Below are 15,384 nucleotides of genomic sequence, written 5' to 3' on the forward strand. Positions count from 1 at the left end.
AATATCAAGAAATGAACTCGGAAGTGCAAGAAATTAACTCGGAAGTGCAAGAAATTAACTCGGAATATCAAGAAAGAAACTCAGAATATCAAGAAATGAACTTCGGAAGTACAAGAAATAAACTCGGAATATCAAGAAGTGAACTCGTAATATCAAGAAATGAACTCGGAATATCAAGAAATGAACTCGGAATATCATGAAATGAACTCGGAATATCAAGAAATGAACTCGGAATATCAAGAAATGAACTCGGAATATCAAGAAATGAACTCGGAATATCAAGAAATGAACTCGGAATATCAAGAAGTTAACTCGGAATATCAACAAATGAACTCAGAAGTGCAAGAAATGAACTCGGAAGTGCAAGAAGTTAACTCGGAATATCAAGAAATGAACTCAGAATTGCAAGAAATGAACTCTGAAGTGCAAGAAGTTAACTCGGAATTGCAAGGGGAAAAACTTGGAAGTGCAAGAAATAGTCAAATTCACACACACACAAAAAAGGAAAAACTCGGAAATGCAAGGACAAGCACTTGGAATAACATTAATTTTTGGTATCCATAATTGCATGGTTACTAGTGCAAATGTCTGTTCTTGATTTCAACATTTGGATTTGCTGCAGGTAAAAATGTTAATAGATCATTTGATCGTCACTAGTGACACTGTCAATGTCTGATATCATGGATGTGAATATTATCTGGAAATACTCTTCTGATTATTGAAATCATTTGCAGATATCAGAAAATAGCAAATTTTAAAATTCATTCACGGATATCCAGAAGTGAAAACTGAATTTTGATATAAAAAAATGATGACTTCACTAGTAAGAATTGAATTTGAAATGGGGAAGTGGAATTTCAATTAGTAAGAAATCAATTATTGATATCAACAATTAGAAATTTGAATGGCAGTCCATGGTGAGATTTAACTCTTGAGGATACAATTACAGATAACATGAATTATAGTTTTTACAGCCCTAAATAAAGCTGAGCTGTGAGTGCCAGAACATAACAGCAGATTGAGACGTTCAACAGCGTTTGCTTGTTTGGTTTCCTCAGTTTCAGGCGTGTGTGTGTGTGTGTGTGCGCGTGCACGTGTGTGTGTCTTGATCAGAACGCACAAACACAATGTGAATCATGTGTAATGATGTAGTAGTTTTGTATGGGTTCATTTTGAACTTGTCTAAACAGAGCGTGACATTCCTGGACCACATGAACTTGATGAAGAGAGGAAAATGTAAGCCTTGACTTTATAACTCATAATCTATTCTGGATGTAACTCGTGTACAAGCTCAGATTATCATCAAATATGTGGCAATTGTACTGCAGATGCATCTTAAAATCTCTGAATGTTGCCTCATAATTTTACATTAATTTATGCATATTATGCCTGAAAAAACATAATATATTGAAAATTCACTAGTGATTGGCAAAACTCAAATTCTGCAACTTATGTCCATTTAATGTGAAACTATATCACAGCTATGGAAAATCCTGTCACAGTTACAACAATATTGCATCAATATTTAAGGTTTATTAGTAAATATCCACCCGTCTGGATCTTCCGCTCTTGTGTTTAATGGGTAACCGTTGTAAAGCCTGAAGCTTGTGACAGTCACAGCTCTGAGAATGAAACACTTAACCAGTCTGACTAGTGTAAATATATCTCTGAGACCAGTTATATCTGTAGGTCATGTGACGCATACGGTAGCCATTTAGTTATATCTCAGCGTGTCGTATGGCCTCTTTATCGAGTGCTCTCCATCAAGAAAGCATCAGATTGTTTGTAGATTGTCTACAAATCAAATGGTTGGTGGTTCAATCCCCGGTTCCACCTGACCAAGTGTCGAAGTGTCCTTGAGCAAGACACCTAACCCCAGCTGCTCCCGACGAGCTGGATGGCGCCTTACATGGCTGACATCGCCGTCGGTGTGTGAATGGGTGAATGTGAGGCAAAATGTAAAGCGCTTTGGATGGCCATAGGGTCTGTTAAAAGCGCTATATAAATGCAGTCCATTTACCATTTACCATCAGGAACGCACGTTTGAGTTTAATAAAGCAGCCATTTTATATTATGAATATTGTTGGCTCTTTTTTTTTACAAAAACTGCTTTTGTTCGTTTTTGGGAAGTTATGCATCAGGAAATGCATAAATGTAAAGGAGTTTTTAAGAAAATGTTATAGGTATTTACTGATTGGCTTATTTTTATTTTTTTTAAATATGGAGAATAATAGCGTCAAAAAAACAGATGATATTTTGGTCACACTTTAGATTAGGGTCCATTTCTCACTATTAATGATGAGTTTTACCTCAATAAACTGTTAATTTCTGCTTAAGTTGGTACGGTAGTTAAGATTGGGTATTGGGTGATTAGGGGATGCAGAATGAGGCATTCGTATGTGTAGCCAGTTTTCTATTAGTATGCATGCAATTATTAACTATTTAACAGTGAGAATTGGACTCTAAACTGAAGTGTTACTGATATTTTTTTTGCATGCACTAATTGCCATTTAATATGGAAGCTTTTTTCCGCCATAGAAAGAAAAAGTTAATGGTGACTTTTTAGAGTTTATTTCTCGTAATTCCGAGTTTTTTGTGACTTTCCGAGTTTGTTTCTTGCATTTCCCACTTTTCTAGTAATTCCAACTTTTCTTACAATTACAAGTAATTTTTTTTTGCAATTATATGAGTTTAGCTCTTGCAATTCTGACTTTTCCTGCAATTCCAAGTTTATTTCTAGCAATTCCAAATTAATTTCTCACTATTCCAAGTTTTTTTTCTTGCAGTTATTTCTTGAAATTCCGAGTTTATTTCTTGCATTTCCCACTTTTCTCGCAATTCCAACGTTTCCTGCAATTCCACATTTGTTTCTAGCAAAAGAGTTAATTTCTCACTATTCTAGGTTTTTTTTTTGCAATTCCAATTTTTTTGTTCTCGCTATTCCGAGTTTTTCCTTGCAATTTTGTTTATTTCTCGTAATTCCTAGTTTTTTGTTGTTGTTGCAATTATGAGTTTATTTCTCATAATTCCGAGTTTTTTGTGAAATTATGAGTTTATTTCTTGCATTTCCCCTTTTCTCGCAATTCCAACTTTTCTAGCAATTACGACTTTAGTTCTTGCAACTCTGAATTTTTCCCTATTATTTGCAAATTAATTTCTCACTATTCCAAGTTAATTTCTCAGTATTCGCAAATTAATTTCTCACTATTTCAACTTAATTTCTTACTATTCCAAATTAATTTCTCAGTATTCACAAGTTAATTTCTCAGTATTCGCAAGTTAATTTCTCACTATTTCAACTTAATTTCTTACTATTCCAAGTTAATTTCTCACTATTCACAAGTTAATTTCTCACTATTCACAAGTTAATTTCTCACTATTCCATGTTCATTTCTCACTATTTCAAGTTGATTTCTCACTATTCGCAAGTTAATTTCTCACTTTTCGCAAATTAATTTCTCACTATTCCAAGTTAATTTCTCACTATTCCAAGTTAATTTCTTACTATTCCAAGTTAATTTCTCACTATTCTAAGTTAATTTCTCACTATTCTAAGTTTAACTTCTCACTATTCCAAGTTAATTTCTCACTATTCAAAGTGAATTTCTCACTATTCGCAAGTGAATTTCTCACTATTCGCAAGTTAATTTCTCACTATTCTAAGTGAATTTCTCAGTATTCCAAGTGAATTTCTCACTATTCCAAGTGAATTTCTCACTATTCCAAGTTAATTTCTCACTATTCGCAAGTTAATTTCTCACTATTCTAAGTTAATTTCTCACTATTCGCAAGTGAATTTCTCACTATTCCAAGTTAATTTCTCACTATTCTAAGTTAATTTCTCACTATTCGCAAGTGAATTTCTCACTATTCCAAGTTAATTTCTCACTATTCGCAAGTGAATTTCTCACTATTCCAAGTGAATTTCTCACTATTCCAAGTGAATTTCTCACTATTCCAAGTGAATTTCTCACTATTCGCAAGTTAATTTCTCACTATTCTAAGTTAATTTCTCACTATTCTAAGTTAATTTCTCACTATTCTAAGTTAATTTCTCACTATTCCAAGTTAATTTCTCACTATTCGCAAGTTAATTTCTCACTATTCTAAGTTAATTTCTCACTATTCGCAAGTGAATTTCTCACTATTCCAAGTGAATTTCTCACTATTCCAAGTTAATTTCACACTATTCCAAGTGAATTTCTCACTATTCGCAAGTTAATTTCTCACTATTCTAAGTTAATTTCTCACTATTCTAAGTTAATTTCTCACTATTCTAAGTTAATTTCTCACTATTCGCAAGTTGATTTCTCACTATTCCAAGTTAATTTCTCACTATTCCAATTGAATTTCTCACTATGCGCAAGTTGATTTCTCAGTATTCGCAAGTGAATTTCTCACTATTCGCAAGTTAATTTCTCACTATTCTAAGTTAATTTCTCACTATTCTAAGTTAATTTCTCACTATTCGCAAGTTGATTTCTCACTATTCCAAGTTAATTTCTCACTATTCCAAGTGAATTTCTCACTATGCGCAAGTTGATTTCTCACTATTCCTAGTTAATTTCTCACTATTCCAATTGAATTTCTCACTATTCGCAAGTTAATTTCTCACTATTCTAAGTTAATTTCTCACTATTCTAAGTTAATTTCTCACTATTCGCAAGTTAATTTCTCACTATTCTAAGTTAATTTCTCACTATTCTAAGTTAATTTCTCACTATTCCAAGTGAATTTCTCACTATTCGCAAGTTAATTTCTCACTATTCTAAGTTAATTTCTCACTATTCGCAAGTGAATTTCTCACTATTCCAATTGAATTTCTCACTATTCGCAAGTTAATTTCTCACTATTCTAAGTTAATTTCTCACTATTCCAATTGAATTTCTCACTATTCGCAAGTTAATTTCTCACTATTCTAAGTTAATTTCTCACTATTCTAAGTTAATTTCTCACTATTCCAAGTGAATTTCTCACTATTCGCAAGTTGATTTCTCACTATTCCAAGTTAATTTCTCACTATTCCAAGTTAATTTCTCACTATACCAATTGAATTTCTCACTATTCGCAAGTGAATTTATCACTATTCCAAGTGAATTTATCACTATTCGCAAGTTAATTTCTCACTATTCTAAGTTAATTTCACACTATTCCAAGTGAATTTCTCACTATTCGCAAGTTGATTTCTCACTATTCCAAGTTAATTTCTCACTATTCCAAGTTAATTTCTCACTATTCCAATTGAATTTCTCACTATTCGCAAGTGAATTTCTCACTATTCCAAGTGAATTTCTCACTATTCGCACGTTAATTTCTCACTATTCTAAGTTAATTTCTCACTATTCTAAGTTAATTTCACACTATTCCAAGTTAATTTCTCACTATTCCAAGTTAATTTCTCACTATTCGCAAGTTAATTTCTCACTATTCGCAAGTTAATTTCTCACTATTCCAAGTGAATTTCTCACTATTTCAAGTGAATTTCTCACTATCCGCAAGTTAATTTCTCACTATTCCTAGTTAATTTCTCACTATTCCAGTTTTTTGTGAAATTACGAGTTTATTTCTTGCATTTTCCCCTTTTCTCACAATTCCAACTTTTCTAGCAATTACGACTTTAGTTCTTGCAATTCTGACTTTTTCCTACAATTCCAAGTTAATTTCTCACTATTCCTAGTTAATTTCTCACAATTCCAAGTTAATTTCTCACTATTCGCACGTTAATTTCTCACTATTCCAAGTTAATTTCTCACTATTCGCACGTTAATTTCTCACTATTCGCAAGTTAATTTCTCACTATTCGCACGTTAATTTCTCACTATTCCAAGTTAATTTCTCACTATTCGCACGTTAATTTCTCACTATTCGCAAGTTAATTTCTCACTATTCGCACGTTAATTTCTCACTATTCCAAGTTAATTTCTCACTATTCCAAGTTAATTTCTCACTATTCTAAGTTAATTTCTCACTATTCGCAAGTGAATTTCTTACTATTCCAAGTGAATTTCTCACTATTCGCAAGTTAATTTCTCACTATTCCAAGTTAATTTCTCACTATTCCAAGTGAATTTCTCACTATTCCATTTTTTTGTGAAATTACGAGTTTATTTCTTGCATTTCCCCCTTTTCTCACAATTCCAACTTTTCTAGCAATTACGACTTTAGTTCTTGCAATTCTGACTTTTTCCTTCAATTCCAAGTTAATTTCTCACTATTCGCAAGTTAATTTCTCACTATTCCCAAGTTAATTTCTCACTATTTCTAGTTAATTTCTCACTATTCCAAGTTAATTTCTCACTATTCGCAAGTTAATTTCTCACTATTCGCAAGTGAATTTCTCACTATTCGCAAGTTAATTTCTCACTATTCCAAGTGAGTTTCTTACTATTCGCAAGTTAATTTCTCACTATTCCAAGTTAATTTCTCACTATTCCAATTTAATTTCTCACTATTCACAAGTTAATTTCTCACTATTCGCAAGTTATTTCTCACTATTCCAATTTAATTTCTCACTATTCGCAAGTTAATTTCTCAGTATTCGCAAGTTAATTTCTCAGTATTCGCAAGTTAATTTCTCACTATTCCTAGTTAATTTCTCACTATTCCAAGTTAATTTCTCACTATTCGCAAGTTAATTTCTCACTATTCCAAGTGAATTTCTCACTATTTGCAAGTTAATTTCTCACTATTCCTAGTTAATTTCTCACTATTCGCAAGTTAATTTCTCACTATTCCAATTGAATTTCTCACTATTCGCAAGTTAATTTCTCACTATTCCAAGTTAATTTCTCACTATTCGCAAGTGAATTTCTCACTATTCCTAGTTAATTTCTCACTATTCGCAAGTTAACTTCTTACTATTCCAAGTTAATTTCTCACTATTCACAAGTTAATTTCTCACTATTCACAAGTTAATTTCTCACTATTCCATGTTAATTTCTCACTATTCCAAGTTGATTTCTCACTATTCGCAAGTTAATTTCTCACTATTCGCAAATTAATTTCTCACTATTCCAAGTTAATTTCTCACTATTCCAAGTTAATTTCTTACTATTCCAAGTTAATTTCTCACTATTCGCAAGTTAATTTCTCACTATTCGCAAGTGAATTTCTCACTATTCTAAGTTTAACTTCTCACTATTCCAAGTTAATTTCTCACTATTCGCAAGTTAATTTCTCACTATTCCAAGTGAATTTCTCACTATTCCAAGTGAATTTCTCACTATTCAAAGTGAATTTCTCACTATTCGCAAGTGAATTTCTCACTATTCGCAAGTTAATTTCTCACTATTCTAAGTTAATTTCTCAGTATTCCAAGTGAATTTCTCACTATTCCAAGTGAATTTCTCACTATTCCAAGTTAATTTCTCACTATTCGCAAGTTAATTTCTCACTATTCTAAGTTAATTTCTCACTATTCCAAGTTAATTTCTCACTATTCCAAGTGAATTTCTCACTATTCGCAAGTTAATTTCTCACTATTCTAAGTTAATTTCTCACTATTCTAAGTTAATTTCTCACTATTCCAAGTTAATTTCTCACTATTCGCAAGTTGATTTCTCACTATTCCAAGTTAATTTCTCACTATTCTAAGTTAATTTCTCACTATTCCAAGTTAATTTCTCACTATACCAATTGAATTTCTCACTATTCGCAAGTGAATTTCTCACTATTCCAAGTGAATTTATCACTATTCCAAGTGAATTTATCACTATTCGCAAGTTAATTTCTCACTATTCTAAGTTAATTTCACACTATTCCAAGTTAATTTCTCACTATTCCAAGTGAATTTATCACTATTCCAAGTGAATTTATCACTATTCGCAAGTTGATTTCTCACTATTCCAATTGAATTTCTCACTATTCCAAGTTAATTTCTCACTATTCCAAGTTAATTTCTCACTATTCCAATTGAATTTCTCACTACTCGCAAGTGAATTTCTCACTATTCCAAGTGAATTTCTCACTATTCCAAGTGAATTTCTCACTATTCGCACGTTAATTTCTCACTATTCTAAGTTAATTTTTCACTATTCTAAGTTAATTTCACACTATTCCAAGTTCATTTCTCACTATTCCAAGTTCATTTCTCACTATTCGCAAGTTAATTTCTCACTATTCCAAGTGAATTTCTCACTATTCCAAGTGAATTTCTCACTATTCGCAAGTTAATTTCTCACTATTCCTAGTTAATTTCTCACTATTCCAGTTTTTTGTGAAATTACGAGTTTATTTCTTGCATTTTCCCCTTTTCTCACAATTCCAACTTTTCTAGCAATTACGACTTTAGTTCTTGCAATTATGACTTTTTCCTACAATTCCAAGTTAATTTCTCACTATTCGCAAGTTAATTTCTCACTATTCCTAGTTAATTTCTCACAATTCCAAGTTAATTTCTCACTATTCGCACGTTAATTTCTCACTATTCCAAGTTAATTTCTCACTATTCGCACGTTAATTTCTCACTATTCCAAGTTAATTTCTCACTATTCCAAGTTAATTTCTCACTATTCTAAGTTAATTTCTCACTATTCGCAAGTGAATTTCTCACTATTCCAAGTGAATTTCTCACTATTCGCAAGTTAATTTCTCACTATTCCAAGTTAATTTCTCACTATTCCAAGTGAATTTCTCACTATTCCATTTTTTTGTGAAATTACGAGTTTATTTCTTGCATTTCCCCCTTTTCTCACAATTCCAACTTTTCTAGCAATTACGACTTTAGTTCTTGCAATTCTGACTTTTTCCTTCAATTCCAAGTTAATTTCTCACTATTCGCAAGTTAATTTCTCACTATTCCCAAGTTAATTTCTCACTATTTCTAGTTAATTTCTCACTATTTCAAGTTAATTTCTCACTATTCGCAAGTTAATTTCTCACTATTCGCAAGTGAATTTCTCACTATTCGCAAGTTAATTTCTCACTATTCCAAGTGAGATTCTCACTATTCGCAAGTTAATTTCTCACTATTCCAAGTTAATTTCTCACTATTCCAAGTTAATTTCTCACTATTCACAAGTTAATTTCTCACTATTCGCAAGTTATTTCTCACTATTCCAATTTAATTTCTCACTATTTGCAAGTTAATTTCTCAGTATTCGCAAGTTAATTTCTCAGTATTCGCAAGTTAATTTCTCACTATTCCTAGTTAATTTCTCACTATTCCAAGTTAAGTTCTCACTATTCGCAAGTTAATTTCTCACTATTCCAAGTTAATTTCTCACTATTCGCAAGTTAATTTCTCACTATTCCTAGTTAATTTCTCACTATTCGCAAGTTAATTTCTCACTATTCCAATTGAATTTCTCACTATTCGCAAGTTAATTTCTCACTATTCCAAGTTAATTTCTCACTATTCGCAAGTTAACTTCTCACTATTCCAAGTTAATTTCTCACTATTCCAAGTTAATTTCTCACTATTCGCAAGTGAATTTCTCACTATTCGCACGTTAATTTCTCACTATTCCAAGTTAATTTCTCACTATTCGCAAGTTAATTTCTCACTATTCTAAGTTAATTTCTCACTATTCGCAAGTTAATTTCTCACTATTCCAAGTTAATTTCTCACTATTCGCAAGTTAATTTCTCACTATTCCTAGTTAATTTCTCACTATTCTAAGTTAATTTCTCACTATTCTAAGTTAATTTCTCACTATTCACAAGTGAATTTCTCACTATTCTAAGTTAATTTCTCACTATTCTAAGTTAATTTCTCACTATTCCAAGTGAATTTCTCACTATTCGCAAGTTAATTTCTCACTATTCCAAGTTAATTTCTCACTATTCGCAAGTGAATTTCTCACTATTCCTAGTTAATTTCTCACTATTCCAAGTGAATTTCTCACTATTCTAAGTTAATTTCTCACTATTCTAAGTTAATTTCTCACTATTCACAAGTGAATTTCTCACTATTCTAAGTGAATTTCTCACTATTCTAAGTTAATTTCTCACTATTCCAAGTGAATTTCTCACTATTCTAAGTTAATTTCTCACTATTCTAAGTTAATTTCTCACTATTCGCAAGTGAATTTCTCACTATTCGCAAGTGAATTTCTCACTATTCTAAGTTAATTTCTCACTATTCTAAGTTAATTTCTCACTATTCTAAGTTAATTTCTCACTATTCCAAGTTAATTTCTCACTATTCTAAGTTAATTTCTCACTATTCTAAGTTAATTTCTCACTATTCCAAGTGAATTTCTCACTATTCTAAGTTAATTTCTCACTATTCTTAGTTAATTTCTCACTATTCACAAGTGAATTTCTCACTATTCCAAGTGAATTTCTCACTATTCCAAGTGAATTTCTCACTATTCTAAGTTAATTTCTCACTATTCTTAGTTAATTTCTCACTATTCCAAGTGAATTTCTCACTATTCTAAGTTAATTTCTCACTATTCTAAGTTAATTTCTCACTATTCCAAGTAAATTTCTCACTATTCGCAAGTTAATTTCTCACTATTCCAAGTTAATTTCTCACTATTTGCAATTAAATTTCTCACTATTCCAGTTTTTTGTGAAATTACGAGTTTACTTCTTGCATTTACCCCTTTTCTCACCATTCCAACTTTTCTAGCAATTTCGACTTTAGTTCTTGCAATTCTGACTTTTTCCTACAATTCCAAGTTAATTTCTCACTATTCCAAGTTTATTTCTTGCAATTTCCACTTTATATTTTGAAATTCTGAGTTTCATATCTCACAGTTATATCTCAGTCACAATCGCAAGAAATAAGCCATACAGCAACTTCTAGAAAAACGTAATTATGAGAAAAATGTGCAATTGCTGTGCCTTTTTTTAAAAACCATGGCAGAAACCATATTCCATAATTTAGTCTAAATGAACATTTTTAACACATTAATATCAATGTCCTATATATACACATAGAGCTCTACAAAAAAGTAAAAGACTACTTAACATGGATTTCTAAATGTTAAATGGTCTCTTATTTTTTTCCAGATCTGTATATATATATATATATATATATATATATATATATATATATATATATATATATATATATATATATATATGACACAAGCTTTGCACTCTGTTTCTCAACCGTTATAAAGGATGTGACTTCCTGGTTTCTTGCACAATTGGAGTAAACATGGCAAAAATGGGCGTTCCCAAGCAGTCTAATATTGATATGCATGTATGGCTGAATATATAGTTAAAGCATCTGCACACCCCTTAAGTCATGATTTTATGCCTAAAGGGCCTGTGCCGGGGACCCAGTGGCTCTCAGGTTTTGCCGCTGGTATCTGCTCCATCATGGCATGTTCAGATGCAGGGCTCTTTCTGTGCGATCATGTCACGACGTGTTGCAGGAAACCAAAGGCAGTGTAGGTGTAGAAAGATTTCCTGAGCGTGTGCAAATGCTCCTCATCTGTCATGTGCTTCTCCCACACCCGTTGAATAAACAGGACAGCGAGGCTGGATGGAGGACAGACGTATTAGGCGGTGAACGCTACTTTCCTCACTGATATATGGAGTTTCTGAATGAGCTGAACTGAGGCGAATCAAACACAACCACACAGGTAAGACTGTCTGACATGTCCGTTCGTTTGATTGTGTTTTATATAGGCTATCTGAAATGCTGGTTTTTCTGTTATATATGCTGGTTTAGTAGAGATGTATGGGGAGGGATAGACGTGTTCAGAGATGCTGCAGACCTCAGGTGATTATTTGAGTCACTGTTGCCTTTGTATCAGCTGGACCAGCCTGGTCACTCTGACCTCTGGCATTAACATGACGTTTTCACCCACTGGATATTTTCTCTTTTTCGGCCCATTCTGTGTAAAGATGGTTTTTTGTGAAAATCCCAGTAGATCAGCAGTTTCTGAAATGCTCGTCTTGATCATGTCTTTATGGCCAAATGCGTTGAGTTGCTGCATTAAAAAGTACAAATGCAGAATGTTTCATGTGAAGGGTAGGTTTAGGTGCTGTGTGCGTGTGTGCGTGTGTGCGTGTGTGTGTGTGTGTGTGTGTGATGGGTAGGTTTAGGGGCAGGGGCAGTGTAAGGGGATAGAAAATACGGTTTGTACAGTATAAAAACCATTACGCCTATGGAATGTCCCCACATTTCACAAAAACAAACGTGTGTGTGTATTTATATATACAGTTGTGCTTGAAAGTTTGCGAAATCGTTGTAGAATCTGTGAAAATGTCATAACATTTTTAAAATATTTTTTGCACTTCCGAGTTTTTTTCCTTACATTCCCAAGTTTATTTCTCCCAATTTCTGAAATGTTCTCCCAATTCTGAATTTATTTCTCTCAATTCCGAGTTTATTTCTTCTAATTCCGAGTTTATTTCTTCTAATTCTGAGTTTATTTCTTTTAATTCCGAGTTTATTTCTCCTAATTCCGAGTTTATTTCTCCTAATTCTGAGTTTATTTCTTCTAATTCCGAGTTTATTTCTTCCAATTCCGAGTTTATTTCTTCTAATTCTGAGTTTATTTCTTCTAATTCCGAGTTTATTTCTTCTAATTCTGAGTTTATTTCTTCTAATTCCGAGTTTATTTCTTCTAATTCCGAGTTTATTTCTTCTAATCCTGAGTTTATTTCTTCTAATTCCGAGTTTATTTCTCCCAATTCAGAGTTTATTTCTCCCAATTCAGAGTTTATTTCTCCCAATTCAGAGTTTATTTCTTCCAATTCCGAGTTTATTTCTTCTAATTCCGAGTTTATTTCTTCTAATTCCGAGTTTATTTCGTACAATTCCGAGTTTATTTCTTCTAATTTCGAGTTTATTTCTTCCAATTTCGAGTTTATTTCTTCCAATTCCGAGTTTATTTCTCCCAATTCCGAGTTTATTTCTTCCAATTCCGAGTTTATTTATTCCAATTCCGAGTTTATTTATTCCAATTCCGAGTTTTTTTATTCTAATTCCGAGTTTATTTCTTCTAATTCCGAGTTTATTTCTTCCAATTCCGAGTTTATTTTTTTCCAATTCCAAATTTATTTATTCCAATTCCGAGTTTATTTCTTCTAATTCCGAGTTTATTTATTCCAATTCTGAGTTTATTTATTCCAATTCCGAGTTTATTTATTCCAATTCCGAGTTTATTTATTCCAATTCCGAGTTTATTTCTTCTAATTCCGAGTTTATTTATTCCAATTCCGAGTTTATTTATTCCAATTCCGAGTTTATTTATTCCAATTCCGAGTTTATTTATTCCAATTCTGAGTTTATTTATTCCAATTCCGAGTTTATTTCTTCTAATTCCGAGTTTATTTATTCCAATTCTGAGTTTATTTCTTCCAATTCCGAGTTTATTTCTTGCAATTCTGAGTTTATTTCTCCTAATTCCGAGTTTATTTATTCCAATTCTGAGTTTATTTATTCCAATTCCGAGTTTATTTATTCCAATTCTGAGTTTATTTCTTCCAATTCCGAGTTTATTTATTCCAATTCCGAGTTTATTTATTCCAATTCTGAGTTTATTTATTCCAATTCCGAGTTTATTTATTCCAATTCCGAGTTTATTTCTTCCAATTCCGAGTTTATTTCTTCCAATTCCGAGTTTATTTATTCCAATTCCGAGTTTATTTTCTTTGTGTTTATTTCACAAATATTTCTTGCTAATTTGAAGAAAGAAAAAAAAGAATTAGATATTTAATCAAAATAAGAAAAATGTGGGAATCTTCATCCTGTTCAATTTTCGCCCCGCCCCCATGTGGTCTATGACTAAACATCATTCATGTAAAATATCTATTCAGGACAGCACTAGATAAAAAAAAATGATGCATTTTATATGATCCCTCTTATTTAGTTAAAGTTATTCACATTTTTGCAAATTCTGCAAGCAGTTCACACACTTTTTCCAGCAGCACTGTAAATATAACCAGTGTAGACGTGCATATGGGCAATCATATCAGCCCATATTCGTCCCTGATGTCTTATCTGGTTATTTTGCGTGTTTATTGCTCACTGTTTAATGTTCTCGAGTGGGCAAATATTGATTGACAGCTCACACGGGAGTCATATATGGAAATCCAGTGGCTTGTGTTTGTGCAGGTTTAGTTTGGAGCATTTGACAGCAGAGCGGCACGTGAAGCTGAAGTTTGTACGATTATATTAGACGTTTACTTGGTTATAGAGTCTGAACTATCAATCAGAGACAAGAGGACTCATTATATATGTGCTTATCGAATATAATACAGGGTTTTATAAGGTTAATAGATTCCTACAGGCTTGGGAAATCCAATATATCCCGAATCAGGACACTGGTTGACCTCAATTTATCCTGCTGTAATATTGAGCCTGTCACTAGTTGTTTGTTTCCCATGGTTCACTGAATATGCATTAGTGTGTGTGTGTGTGTGTGTGTGTGTGTGTGTGTATGTGTAACAGGATGCTCACGGTGTCAGGTTTTTGAGTGTGTTGGAAGGCGGCGTGTCCTCAGCGTGTCACACCTGGCCCCGCCCCATTTAGGCGGAGACTAATAATCTGCATCATAATCTGAAAGCCACGCCCACCGGGGGGAACAAACCAATCGTCTTCATTGACTTTCTATTGCGGGAAGCACCTCCTTATCATTTCTGACTTATAGTAAAAAATCTAACAATGTCTAAAAGCTGATATGTGACGAGGTGTGCAGAAAAAAAGCTAAAGAACCCAGAACCAGAAACCCAGAAGTGTTTATAAGCTGTTGACCCTAAAAACGAGCGTTTAAAGACACAAAAGTGGATACAGGCGACATGTTATATTACACTGAGGTCGACGCCCACTGGAGGGGAAAGTCATCAGAGACAGAAAATATAATATATTATAAAACTGACATTTGATATTTGACTAAATGTTTACTGCACACTGAGACATACTGAGTGTCAGGATCCTAAACTGAGCCATTCTTCTGCTGGAGCTTCACGTCTTATTGCCCGTGTCCACTTTTGTCTCCTTAAACACTCGCTTTTTTGGGATTCGACAGCTTCTAAAAACTGAGTTCTGTGTTTTTTAGCTTGTTTGTGGCACACCTTGTCACATATCAGCTTTTTTTTAGCTTATTAGCAAAAAATGCTCTTCTTATTTAGTATTTCCTTCTTGTTTCCAGTCCAAATATATAAATATTCTTAAATCAAGATGCATTTACTAGATCAGTAAAACGACATAAGATTTGTTTCCTTGTTATGTTAAAAATAAGATAAAAAAGAAGTGAGTTTTTGCTTTAAAAAGGCAAAATGATCTGCCAATGGGGTGAGAAAAATAATCTCATTTCTGATTAAAATCTTGTTTCTTGTTTCCGATCAGAAATAAGATTATTTTTCTCACCCCATTGGCAGATCATTTTGCCTTTTTAAAGCAAAAACTCTCTTCTTTTTGATATTTTTCCCCAGAAAACAAACTAAAATATCTTATGTCGTTTTACTCATCTAGTA

The sequence above is a fragment of the Pseudorasbora parva genome, chromosome 15, assembly GCF_024679245.1.
Source record: "Pseudorasbora parva isolate DD20220531a chromosome 15, ASM2467924v1, whole genome shotgun sequence".
Classification (NCBI taxonomy): Eukaryota; Metazoa; Chordata; class Actinopteri; order Cypriniformes; family Gobionidae; genus Pseudorasbora; species Pseudorasbora parva.